Source organism: Muntiacus reevesi, chromosome 7, assembly GCF_963930625.1.
Source record: "Muntiacus reevesi chromosome 7, mMunRee1.1, whole genome shotgun sequence".
Lineage (NCBI taxonomy): Eukaryota > Metazoa > Chordata > Mammalia > Artiodactyla > Cervidae > Muntiacus > Muntiacus reevesi.
In genome coordinates this window covers 1263340-1276998 of record NC_089255.1, presented here as the reverse complement: position 1 = coordinate 1276998, position 13659 = coordinate 1263340, and the positions used below count along the sequence as shown (strand labels likewise).

The 13659-nt window shown below is 43.3% G+C and overlaps 1 protein-coding gene across 4 annotated transcripts in view; it reads right to left on the bottom strand.

Moving 5' to 3' along the window:
* Positions 1–13659, bottom strand: part of MCC (MCC regulator of WNT signaling pathway) — a 478958-nt gene that overhangs the window by 280763 nt on the left and 184536 nt on the right. The window lies entirely within an intron of this gene.

Sequence of the window (13659 nt, the reverse complement as noted above, 5' to 3'; positions counted from 1 at the left end):
GTGTCTGCGTCACCAGGAAAGCCCATTATAACCCCACTCAATCTGGAGGCCAAGCTTCACCTCTGCCCTTCACATAAATTTTCCATTTCCACTGAAGGAAATTCTGCAGAAGATGATACGCATAAACGAAGGGAATATTTGCAAGACAAAAACAGAAGTAATTTTGTACCACATTGCTTCACTTGAAGTATTCCAACAAAATATCTGCATTGCCATCCTTCATATTGACCATTTCTAATACAATAGCACGATCTAATTCTAGCTCCTGGAGCTACTCCCACCATGCCACAGGACTAGGACCTGATTCCAAAAAGCTTCCACTCTGATCTCGTCTCTTCCTAAGAGAGAATACTCAGAGCCAGCCCAGATATCCCCATGAGCCTCAGCTGCAAACAAAGCTCTCCAACCCCAGTAATACTGGGTGGGTCCCTAAAAGCCCAGTGTTTGCTTTCAGAAGGAGGTGGAGGGAGGTGTAACCCAGATCCAGCTTCAGCGAGTGGGGACCTGGTGGTGGATGATGATGTAATTGGTACAAAAGTAGTTGTCTTTGTGTACTTTTTCTTTCTTTAGTCTTTTCCTTTTACTCTTTTCATCATTTGTAACACTCATGTGTCCTGCCAACCACAGTGCAAGAATGGGCTAGAATAATGCATTTCTTCAGTCACTGCCCACTCCTGCACCATGTAAGCGCCTGAGGCAGAAAAACAGGTGACAAGATCAGATGGCGGAGTGCTAAGGGTTTAGTAGCATTGCCAGTCAGCACGGGGTGCCCGACAGCCGCTGACTGGGAGCTGACACAGGCCTTCTGGAGGCTGGCGTGACTGTGTGTGCGAGGGCAGTGGGGAGGAGGGGGAAGAACACCGACAAGAAGTTTTTGTATTATGCAAGACCTGCACATCTCCTTTTACCTGTCAGGTATTCAAATTGATCTGGGTGGAATGCTACAGACTTGTGAGGCCACAGCTTCGAGGTGGTGGCTAAAGTCATGGGAATGAATACTATCCCTTCGAAGAGCATTCTCAGAGATGAGCCGGAGATGCAAGTTCAAGGAATCCAAAACTTCACAACCAGAAAGTGAGATGTGACAGCCCAGGGTTAAGGTTGCTGACTTGTGTTAGGTTCCTTCCCGTTGCCCTCAAGTATATCCCTCTTCAGCCAGCGATCAAACTGTTTCACAACTTCAGAACCCAAAAGAATATGCCACCATTTCCTCCTTTCTGACCATGAGACAAAACCTCAATCAAGATTTAGAAAATTCTTTCAAATTGAAAAAGTTAGCTGTACACAGCAATAGAGATAGACTTCGCTGCTGGGGGCACACTTCAAGTTCTCTCAAACCCGCTTACCAAGGCCCCCTCCTTTGGCAGAGGAGCCTCCCCCATCTGTTAGTGCTTCGAGCTCCGACCCACATGGCAGCAACCTTCTTACAGTAAACAGATCACAACTTAAAAGGGACTCCACAAAGCGTGCATTGCTGATAAAACCGTTGTCTCCATGAAAGAAGTAGTTATGCAACAGCAATACCTGCACATCATCTGTTTCTCTGTACTGCATCCTTATCCTGGGCATGGGCACTGACTGGCTGGCCTTCCCTCTCCTGTGTTCTATCACCAACTAGGATGGTCATCTTAAGGTCAGTCCTGGGCACAAAGAGGACTTGATGGCACTATAGCTGGGACAAAATTAAAACAAATGAAATAAAAGTGATAAACACACTAACCTTTTAAAAGTAATTAGTAGGGACTTCCCTGGCAGTCCATTGGTTAAGACTCCATGCTTCCAATGCAGTGGGCCTGGGTTTGATCCCAGGTTGGGGAACCAAGATCCCATAGGCTGTGTGTGGCACAGCCAAAAAAACAAATGCTTTTCAGTGATTAGTACTGCCACTTGCTAGCTCATTAACATTCTGACTCTATAAATCCAAAAAAGGAAATACCTTTCTTTTGCCGATATTTGGAAAAACATTTTCCCAGATAATGAGCTGTTGGCATTGAAGTCCAGCAAACATCAGTAGGCTGTGAAACTCTTTTCTTGGATATTGTCTTCATGACAAGTCTGCCTCCACTTAATGTCTTTTAAAAATTTTTTTCTAAAAATTTTAGTGGTCACTTACAACCACAGCTACTAGTATTCTGTCTGTAGCAGCAAAATAATAAAAATAATACTACGAGAGCTAACTACTAGTATTTATCAGGCACTTTGATAAGCACTACATAGTTTATGTCACTGGTCTTCACCAAGGTGAATTTTCACTATATTATAATTGAGAATGTGCAGCCCAGAAAAGCAACTGATTCCAGATCGCCTAGCTAGGAAGTGGCAGAGCTGTGATTTCAGAGCGCACAGCTTCACCACACAGTTTTGCAGACGAACAAACTACGGTGATAAATCAAGTGACTTGGCCCAGAGAAGAAGTTAGTAAAGAAGTTGACCAAAAAAGAGACTTTCCTCTTGGTCATTCAACATATTACCCTGATCCCAAGATGTCCACATTGCTGGTTGGGGCACTCCAATGCCAAATAAGAAGGACGCCCTGTCTCCGACACTGGGGGAATTAAAGGGCTTAAAGGCAGTTTCATCACATCACTTTCTTTGGCCTTAATTATAAAACATGTATGTCCAGACAGCATTTTCATCAGCATCTCAGAAGCCCCAAAGGAGAAACAGTCTGAAGAGTCCCTCTATTAATCACACCAGAAGGCAGACCTCTGAGTACATCAAAGCATCCGGAAAAAAGAGGATCCCAACTTTAGTTTAAATCTACCCACTGGAAGTCAAAACTCCTGTCCTGGGGTCCAACTCACCTACTTTCCCCTCCTCACTACTAACCCCTGATTAATAATCAGCCCAGGCAGAGCAGCCCTGGACTATCTCCTTCCCACAGTGCTCCGAGTCCATGCTCACTCTCATCCAACTACTTAATCAAAAATGCTCCCAATCAAGCATGAAAATAAATTAGATTTTGGTTTAACCAGGATTAGATTCACAGCACCAAGAAATAAAGTAACAGTTATCTAATCTAACAGACCAGCCTCAGACTTCCTGGCTACTCTCCACAGGCCCCTCTTGCTAAAGCCCTCTCCTAAAAAATCCTCCTTAAATACTGTGAAATCACTGCATGTCAGTGGAGCAGCATAACTCTTCAAGTGCTCTGAACATAACTGCTAACTCTGGTGCCTAACACTGCTTGAGATAACCTAGTCTGTATGCATACAGCAGCAGGGGGAGAGCTGCTGGGTGTTGGCCAGAGAAAGCAGCGCTGGCCTCACGATGCATCAGAGAGTTACTTATTCCTGGACATTGTAGAGGAAGGAGTCTCCTGGGCTTGAGTGAGCCCATCTGTTTTCCATGCAGAAGCAGTGTACGGTTCATGCCTCATTTTACACTCACAGTAACTCCATCTGGAAACATCAAGGAGCCAGAGGCTGTGCAAAGCTCCAACCACAGAGAAAAAGAAGACGTGGACAAAGGAGAAGAGGAATAGGGAACCAATGTCCAAATACACGAAGCACTCCTATTGTGCAACAACAAAAAATTTCCTGTATAACTCAATCAAACAAATGGATGCAGACTTGAACAGGGATTTCTTTGACAAAGACAGGGCCAATAAGCACGTGAAAAGATGCTCAAAATCAGTAATCATTAGGGAAATAAAAAGAGGAACCACAAGTAAATAACACTTCATATCCATGGCTATTATTTAAAAAGCAAAATAAAACAGAAAAGAAGTGTTGGCAAGGATGTGAAGAAGTTGGAATCTCTGCATTGCTGGTGGAATGATGTAAAGTGGAGCAGCTTCTAAAATGGTATGGCCATTACCTGCAAAGTGAAACACGGAATGCATAAATGCTCGAGCAATCCTACTTCTGGGAATGTACACAAATAAAGTGAAAACAAGGAGTTCAACAGATATTTGCATACCCAAAGGCATCACAGAATTTTTCACAATAGCCATGAAGTAGAGGCAACCCAAGTGTCCATTGACAGATGAAAGGATAAACCAAACATAACATGGCAAATAGATGGGAAACAGTGCAAACAGTAACAGACTTTATTTTTCTGGGCTCCAAAATCACTGCAGATGGTGACTGCAGCCATGAAATTAAAAGACACTTGCTCCTTGGAAGAAAATCTATGGCCAACCTAGACAGCATATTAAAAAGCAGAGACATTACTTTGCCAATAAAGGTCCATCTGGTCAAAGCTATGGTTTTTCCAGTAGTCACGTATAGATGTAAGAGTTGGACTATAATGAAAGCTAAGTGCCAAAGAATTGATGCTTTTGAACTGTGGTGTTGGAGAAGACTCCTGAGAGTCCCTTGGACTGCAAGGAGATCCAACCAGTCAATCCTAAAGGAAATCAGTCCTGGGTGTTCATTGGAAGTACTGATGTTGAAGCTAAAACTCCAATCCTTTGGCCACCTGATGCGAAGAGCAGACTCATTTGAAAAGACCCTGATGCTGGGAAGGATTGAAGGCAGGAGGAGATGGGGACGACAGAGGATGAGATGGTTGGATGGCATCACTGACGCTATGGACATGAATTTAAGTGAACTCTGGAGTTTGTGATGGACAGGGAAGCCTGGCGTGCTGCAGTCCATGGGGTCGCAGAGTCAGACAGGACTGAGCGACTGAACTGAACAGCAGATTATCATTCAGTCATAAAAAGGACGTTCTCACATGTGCTACAGCATCAATGAACCTAGAAGACATTATGCTAAGGGAAACAAACCAATCACGAAGGAATAAATATTTTATGAAACTTGAGGTATCAAGACAAGTCAAATTCAGAGGGGCAGAAAGAAAAATGGTAGTTACCAGGGAGAGGAAGGAAATGGGGAGTGTTTGATGGCCATAGAGTTTCAGTTGGAGAAGGTGAAGAAGTGCTGGAGATGGATGGTTATGAAGGTTGCACAGTAATGTGAATGCACTTAATGCCACAGAACAGTACCCTTAAAATGGTTAAGACAGTTAATTTTATGTGACTTATATTTTACTATAATTAAAAAGAAAAAAAAGGCTAGAATGATTGACTAAGTCCTGCACTATCAACAGACAGCAACTGGCAAACCAGCCAGACAGCAAGATCATCTAGCTACTCCCCCAGATAGAACATACTGCTCTTCTGGATTTTTTACCTGGTAGACCCCAACGATCTTGACCAATAAAACCCATGGAGTGCAGACTACTACAACATATGCCAAAATCATACTTAGAGCTAAAAATTAAATTTTTCTAATTATTTTAATAGTGTGATTTAGTAGTAATGTCATATGTAGATGAGAATACAGAAGAATTAGACTTTCACCTCTTAAAATAATTGCAGACGATTATCATAAAACACACTTTAAAACAAATCCTGTGATATAGAAACTGAGGAAGTTGAAGCAGAAGAGGAAAATTATCCCTGGGAGTTAAGGGGAAAAATTCTGGTTTTACACTTCTCCTCTGCCACTAACCAGGCTTCATGCCTCAGCTTCCTCATCAATCATGCAAATGGCTTGGATAAAACAAAATGCACATCAAAGAAGTTCTTAATGGCGCCACCCAACAGAAACATCTCCTTTGTCTAATTCCAGGCTTATCTGGCAACTTTCTGGTCATGATCTGACTGCTAAATAGCTATGCTTTTCAAAAGGAAAAAAGTGTCAACATTCCAGGCTCCTTGGAGTTGTATTGGTTATAAGTCAAAAAACGAATATGAAAGTTCATAAAAAAGTCAAGAAAGTGACAGCAGAAAACAGAGGTCAGTTTTTCCTAACTCAGAACCCACCTATACTCTCTATATCAGCATGCATCAACACTGAACCATCCATCAAAGGAGGGAAAGCAGTTTTCAAATCATTCTTGGCCAGTGTCCACATCACTTAGTCCTTTAAACCATTCCTCTCAAGGTAAAAGCATACTCACATACTCTAAGGATGTTCGAAAATAATTGTAGTTTATTTTAGTGCATACAACAATTTCTGCTTGGAGAAAATGATACCATTTCAAAGTCTGGGCATATGCAAAGGCTTTAAGAGAGTGAAGGAAACAAAAGGGGAAGCATGACAGATCGCTCTACCTTTTCTGAGAACAGTTTCTTTTAATTGACTTTTAGGACACAACCTTCCCGGCCTTTTCTTTGCTAGCTCCTCCTGTTCCTGAGGACACCTTCCTGCCCCAGCCCCTCAAAAGAACACACACACATATACACACACAAATAAGATTTTTTAAAAATCAATTCAGGCGTATTTTCAAAACACTCCAGAGAAATCCAGATTCTTCTCCAAAGTCTACAAAGAGACAGGTGATCTCATCAGAACTGTCTTCCCTGACCTCACCTCCTTCCACTCTCCCCTTGCTCACTGCACTCCAAGGCACATCTCCTTGCAGACACACACCATGCACGCTCTGGCCTCTGACCTTGACCTTTATTTGTCCCACTGCCTGAAACGGTCCTCATCATCTGTGCATGACTCCATCCTCCTTGCCTTCAGATCTCGGTTCACAGATTCCCGCAGACAGGTCTTCCCTGACCACTGAAATAGCACCCCTCCCTCCTTCACTCTTCCTTCCTCCTGTGCATCCCCACTGGCTGTATCTGTCATTCGTGTTGTCTGTTTGCCGCTGGAATGTCATATTCATTAAAACAGGGACTGCATCAGTTTTGTTTCTGTAACCCCACATTGAAGAACAGCACCTGGCAGATAGAAGGCACACAATGTTTGCTGAATGGAAAAATGAGCTAGGAATAGAGAATGTTACAGTAGTAATGATCAAACTAAAGTTTTTCACATGTGTCCTTTAACCAAAATACGTAAGTGGTCAATCCAACACATCTGTCACACTATGAGGTAACTGGTGTCTGGTCCAACAAGTAAATATGAAGCCTGTGGATGCCCTGAGTCACATATTGACGAGGTGCCGGCAATACTGTGATGGGTTTCACTCTGTGCTTGCTTTCAAAGATCGCATGCTCTCCCAGGGACGTTGTGGATAAAGTAAATATTCTGAACACGGATGAGGAAAGAATGACTAACCTGGAGACTGAGAAGGACCCGGGCAGGAGCAAGAAGTCCCTGCAAGTGTGCCATGTATTCTGTGAACAAGTCAACACAACCCATAGGAAACAGGGACAATCATTACCCCACTCTCACCGTGCAACCGACCAGAGGATCCACTGCTTTTCTAATCGCTGGGCAATCTTTTTCCACCTTGGCATTCTTCCTTTGACAATTGCTTCAGTATTCTCACAGATCCAGCTGGAGTCATTCACTGATGTGCCTGCACACACTGAGGCTTTGTGAAGCTTTCTGTTCTCAGGTGAAGGAATACCACAGCCTTTGGCTTAAGAGTGCATTTCCATCTCGGGTCCCACAGGTCCTGGCACAGCACGCGTTCCAAGTACCAAGCATACCTCCTGACAAGTACTCTGCCTCACGAAGTCCCACCATCAAAGCGTGGAGCAGCTTCACCACACAACTCTCCCAGCCCAACAGACTTTGACTGCTCTTTACAAAGTTAACAACGCCTAATTTACAGCTTTTTCTATGGCACGTAGAATCAACAGCTGTTAATGCCCGAGATTTTTTTTTTCTGCCTAAATTGTCTCAAAGTTTAATTTCCTCTGCTGTTTCAAAGCTATACTGAAAGATTTACATAAAAAGTGCTTTATAACCTCAGTCATTCCTTATGATAATGCAAACTTTCTAAAAGGTGTCCTCTTTCCCTTTTGTATTAATGTTAGCTGCTTCTGTTCAGCAAGAGAAAAGGGGCATTTGATAGACAGAGAGGACAGCTTTGTGATCCCAGTAAATATTTACTCTATAAATTGAACTTCTCTTGATCTGTATAATCCAGGTTACTCTCTTCCTGTTTCTTTCAAGAATAACAGTTGGCCAGTGCTAGGAATTCAGGTGCACTTAGGGGAGGTGAGAACACAATTGCCAATAACTTCTTTCTGCCATGCCATGCCCTGCTGATATAAAAGCCCACATCCTGACCACTATCAAGCGTCTGTGCCTTTTTTAGCTTGTCTAATTCTATAATCTCGCTAACATGAACCTCTTCCTCAGAATCCAGAAATTACTCAAAATGTAATCTTGGTTTCCTGAAGTTTGACTCCTTGGATCAAAACCTAAATTTCAAATCTTTTTTCATCACCAACTTTTTAATCTTTCTGTAAATGCAGCTTTTATTTTCTAGTTACAGCCTGGCTGTGGGGGGACGCCTTACACATAATGTGTGCCAGGTAAATTCGCCTTGAGCAGCTATTAAAACAGCACCTTGAGTTTACTTGGCGAGTGTCTCCATCATACTCCCTGCTCTGGTGTGTGCCCCTCCCAAAGTCCTGGCACCTCAAACCTCCTAACCACAGTCCTCTAAGGAAGGCATTAAGGTGAAAAGTCTTGGGACTGATTTTCAAACTTCCTGCCTGGACAAAGCCCTTCCTCAGAATCAAGGTTCTCACTCTGCATTCAAGTCTGGGGCCATCTCAAGTCCCAGTCGCCTGCCTGGTCTCTGACTGGCCTCCCTCCCGGGTTTCGTGGCCACCACCCGGGTCAGCCCCGCCTCACGACTCGTGCCTCCCGCGGGGCTCCGCTGTCTCCCCGGCCCCTTCAGCACGCGCCACCCCAGGACCCAGCGGCAGCTGCCCTGCCACGGCCGGGCTGTCCCCCTCACCAGCTTTTTCTTTTTAATCAACCTCAGAGCTCAGCAGGCCCCCAGTGATTTAGCCAACTGTAGTAGAAGTCTGGAGCCCCATCTGCAGGGGTGAGAGAACCCTAATCTTTGTCACAGAGGACATCTCATTCTCATTCGGGCATCTCACATATTGCAGCACGAATTCCTCCAATGCCTCAGGGCACACAGGCCGTGGGGTAGAGGTCATGCGGCTTCATCTTCCTTCAGTTTAAGTGGGGACAGAAGGAAGGCCTTCTTGGCTGAAGACTGCCCTACTCCTTATCAATAAATCTCCTTTTAGGGCTCCTGCAAATCAGTGTCTAGAATTCTTCAACCACTTGAAAGTGAAGGCAATGAGCATACTCATTTCATTCTTGTCAAAAAAAATTTACCTGGGTATTGCATAGAGATTACAATACAAATCAAGTTAAACAGGCTTATTAAATAGAATACTTCCTCCTAGGAAAATAGGATGAAAAACTGAGAGTAATACTAGAAACTAACAAACAGTACCACTAGAGGAATGGTAGATTCTAGAGAAAGACCAACTGGCCTCAAAGTCTGACACCACCATTCATGATCTGTATAATCTTCATAAGGGTTTTCATCTCTTATGCCTTAATTTCTCTACCTGTAACATGGACATCATAGAATGTATGTCATAGGGTTTTTGTTAATTGAGTGAGTGAATACCTAGAAAATGCTTAGAAAGTGTTATCTATACAAACCAAAAAATTAATGGCTAAAAACACAAAATAAAACAGCAAAAGTTATTGCCAGCCATTGGGAATTAGCAGATCAGGATTTTAGGCATGGCTCTTGTTTTGTGACTTCTGTGCTAGATTAAAAATGGTTGCAAATGCTTTATCAAACCCCCTTGAAGAGGTGGGATCTCTTTCTTCACCCCTCTGAATCTGGGCTAAGCATACAGCTGTTCTAACCAACAGAATACAGATATGACTTGCCAATTTAAGTCCTACATTTTAAAAGAATTGGCAGCTTTCACTCCCTCCTGGGAACCTAGCTGCCATGCTGAGAGGAAACCCAAGCAGCCCAGGGGCAGGCCCGGGTAGGAGAGAAGTGAGGTGACCTCCCAGCCCACAGCCAGCACATACTGGCCAGTCACGTTATTAAGCCGTTTTGGAGGTGGATCATGTAGCTGCAGGCACAGACACAAGTCCAACCACCTCCAGGTCTGCCCCAAACTGCAAAATCACAAGTAAGGTTGGTATTTTTAGCCTTTAAATTTGGGGGGGCAGTTTGTTACACAGCCATAGACAGCCAAAAAAATCCTCAGACCAAGCACTCAAATCGGTTGTTCAAATTCTATGTTTACGAAAAGGGCAGAGACAGAGAAGAGGCAGGTGTTCATTCAAACACTTGTTCAACCCCTCCTATGCGCACAGCCTCCCTGACACTGCTATTCTGAGGCTACTGGTTTGTGCCTAAGACTGACAGTAGACAACTCATTACAATGAAGCGTGATTCCAAAAGGACTTCTTTCCTGGAAGAAAGAAGTAGAAAAACGTGTGGGCATATCAGGAGATCTTCCAACCCTGATATTTTGTAAACTTGATGATGTAGAGTAAGTACATCTGTGAGACAGTCACTTGGATTATCTTGTGTGATTCTCTCATCTAGAGAACAATTTTCTCCTGTACCAATCCACTTCTTAATTAGAGTACCAATAAAAATACGGGTTTCAGTAGCTACGCAACAAGTGAATGGTGAAAGTACGAGGAGTCGCCTCTATAACCTACATTCAGGAGTGGAATAATCTCATGAGAGAGGCTTTGGATAAACAAAGAAGGACAGGGTTAAGGGACATATGATTTCTTTTGGGGCAACTAAGGTTTCAAAGTAAATAGTGATGGGAGGATTTTACCTATTCATTGCTTGATGTTTAAAAAGCAAAGAATATACACTGATTGCTTTGGACAGGAGGTTTTAATCACTGCCAAGAAAGAACAAACCCTTAAAGACAAAATTTTAGTTTGCTACATAAATAGGCAGCTGTCTATCAGGCAAGCAGATCCAGTCCACAGCTATCCTGTGAAGATAGATTCATGTCATTACCCTCATAACGCTGTACCTTAAGACATCTTTCCAAGGTCTGAATAATTCTAAGAACAAAAAAATGTGATTATGACAGTGTAGTAAGGTTCAACTACATACTGGTCCCACAAGTTTTAACCAAGACAAAGAGAACTAATTGCTGACAGAAAATGCACGGCAATGAGGAAGAAGATTTAGTGGCCTTTCCTTGACAAGGTTTGGGAGAATTTATCTAATGCTGCTGAAAGTGTGTCCATTCGGTTTCTTGATCAAGGGGGAGAGGACCTGAAAGTCAAACATTTAATTTTCTAAGTACTTTTAAATTTGTCTGGTGTTGAAGTCCTTCCTTAACTTTGTATTAGGAAAAGAAAAACAGTCTTTGATAAGGACAGCCAATAGACAAGAAAAAAGAATAGCCAATTCATGCTTCTCAAATTTTCCTTTCGTTGTGCTGTTGTCAATGATAAGGATTAGTTCACTTTGATTAAAATGTTTAGACCTGATAAAATCATTTGTGGTCATCAATATGACCACAGGTAGAGACAATTTACTGTCTCTTCTTCTTATCTCACAGAATCTTAAACAGCTATTGTTTAAAATAAAGACACAAAAGGAGCACATTCATGAACTTTCTGTTTTTCCATTTTTAAAGTCCTCATGCCCAATACCCAGCTGGTCTCCTGATCACGAATCCTTCACATCCACACGCCTCCTGCCTCTCTCGCACCCAAGCATTCCTGGGGCTCTGCAGGCAAAGGCCAGCAGGGACCAAGCTAGCTGCTGTCACCAATAGGACCAGCAAATGATAACAAGAAACTGCTTTCAGTCACTCCCCCTTGGTTAGGATGCTACAGCGTCAGTGTCAACAATATCGTATAAGAGGCAATGACTCTGGTGGCTAGAGAACACTTGTAGAAGGGCTAAGCTCTTAAGTCAACACCAATGAGACAGAGTCTTGTTTATGATACCCAGGATAAGGCAAGGCAATATCACTACTCTTCCTGCCCCTAAAATGCCTGGTGAGCATCAGGCTCAATCTGACCCCAAGGTGACCTCCACACAGCTTTGAGGCTCCTGGGCAGTAAGAGCTACATCACCAAAAGGTAGGTCTTAATAAAAGAGGACTGGCAACTCTGCCCGCCAAGACATTAAAGCAAAACCAGTGTTTAAGAGAAAAATTACAGTGAAAATAGGAAACCCTCCTTTACATCACGGACCTTAATGAGAAATACAAATGAATTGTATTCAGGTCTATGGATCCATATGGATACTGCTCCATGGATACACATACTGCCCATGATAAAGTGAACTGAGATTTAGGGTCCACAAGGTATGACTCACACAACCCTCCTTTGCTTACAAATTCTCTTTACATATACCATGATTTAAAATATGGGGGAATTCTCTGGTGGTCCTGGACTCTGTGCTTCCATTGCAGGGGGCACAGGTTCGATTCCTGGTCAGGGAACTAAAATTCCAAAAGATGTGCAGCACAGCCAAAAAAAAAAGTATTTAAATATACATATGTGTGTGTGTATAAAACTATTCTTAAAGTCCATTCCAACTACTTAATCTGCAGGGAAACTCAAGATTGGGGGGACAGAGTGGCAAGTAAGTCACTAGACCTAGAAGTGGAATCCAGCAAGAAACAAATGAGCAGACATGGAAGCAAAGGAGAGGAAATCTGGTGAAGGACACAGCTAGGATATAAACTTATTTACTGTCTTAGGAACAAAACGATGTTCTATAATGCTCTATTATACCGCTCCAACTAATGCAGGGGCCATGAAGCTCCCTCAGCGCTTTCACCTGGCCACAGGGTTTTCCAAGAGAGGATACAGCCAGGCAAATAATGGAGCATCATACCTCCCACTTGAGTTTCATAGGTGCTCTCAGCTCCTCTAATGCACTCACTGACTGTGCCAATACTAGTCAAGTCAATCCAAGCCTCCTTTCTCTCTCGTCAGCATTCTAGTCACCTTCACCCTAAACCTGTGATTCATTTCTTAAACAAATTACCTGAATACATACTTCTCGGGTGACAGAGACTTAAAGTTGCCACACATAAACAAACAATATGAAGGGCCTGGCAAAGACTCTGCAAGATACATGCCTTTGATTTCTTAATTTTTTTTTTAAACTTTCTATTTTGTATTGGGGTACAGCCAATTAACAATGCTGTGACTGTTAATTTCGGGTGAACAGGGAAGGGACTCAGCCATACATATCCATGTATCCTTTCTCCCCCAAACTCCCCTCCCATCCAGGCCGCCACATAACACCGGGCAGAGTTCCCTGTGCTCTACAGCAGGTCCTTACTGGCTATCCATTTTAATTACAGCAGTGTGTTCATGTCCATCCCAAACTCTTAACTATCCCCTCCCCTCAGCAACCATAAGTTCACTCTCTGAGTCAGTGAGTCTCTTGGTTTCTTATCTTAAATGACTTTAGAAGACACGTCAAAGGCTTCTCCTTAAACAGTGATATTAGTGGAGTGGGGTTGTGGGTTCTATTTTAGATGTGAAATCTCTCCCCCCATGTAAAACTGGCAAAAATCACTTGGGTCTTTGAACCTCTTCCCCTACCTTGTTTTTAAGTGAAGCACTCACTCTTAGCATCTGCATCACAGGGAAAACCACAGGGATTAAGAAAGGCCTTTACCTCATTTGGCCAACATCTCACAATGCTGTTTCAAATGGGAGCTGGGACAACTCAGCACTGAAACACTCAGAGCACCAGGCAGGGGCCAACTGTCCTCACTGCTGGAAATCGGCCTCAGACCTCCTCAGATTTCCCCCGCCTACACCCCGGTGCTTCCCCAGCACCAGCCCTCAGCCCCTGGAGAGGGCTCCATCCTTTCATTTTCCCTTCACAGATGGTAATCTGACATCACCTCTGTCTGCCTTCCGGCTGTTTTTTACATGGCTCCTTTTCTTCCCC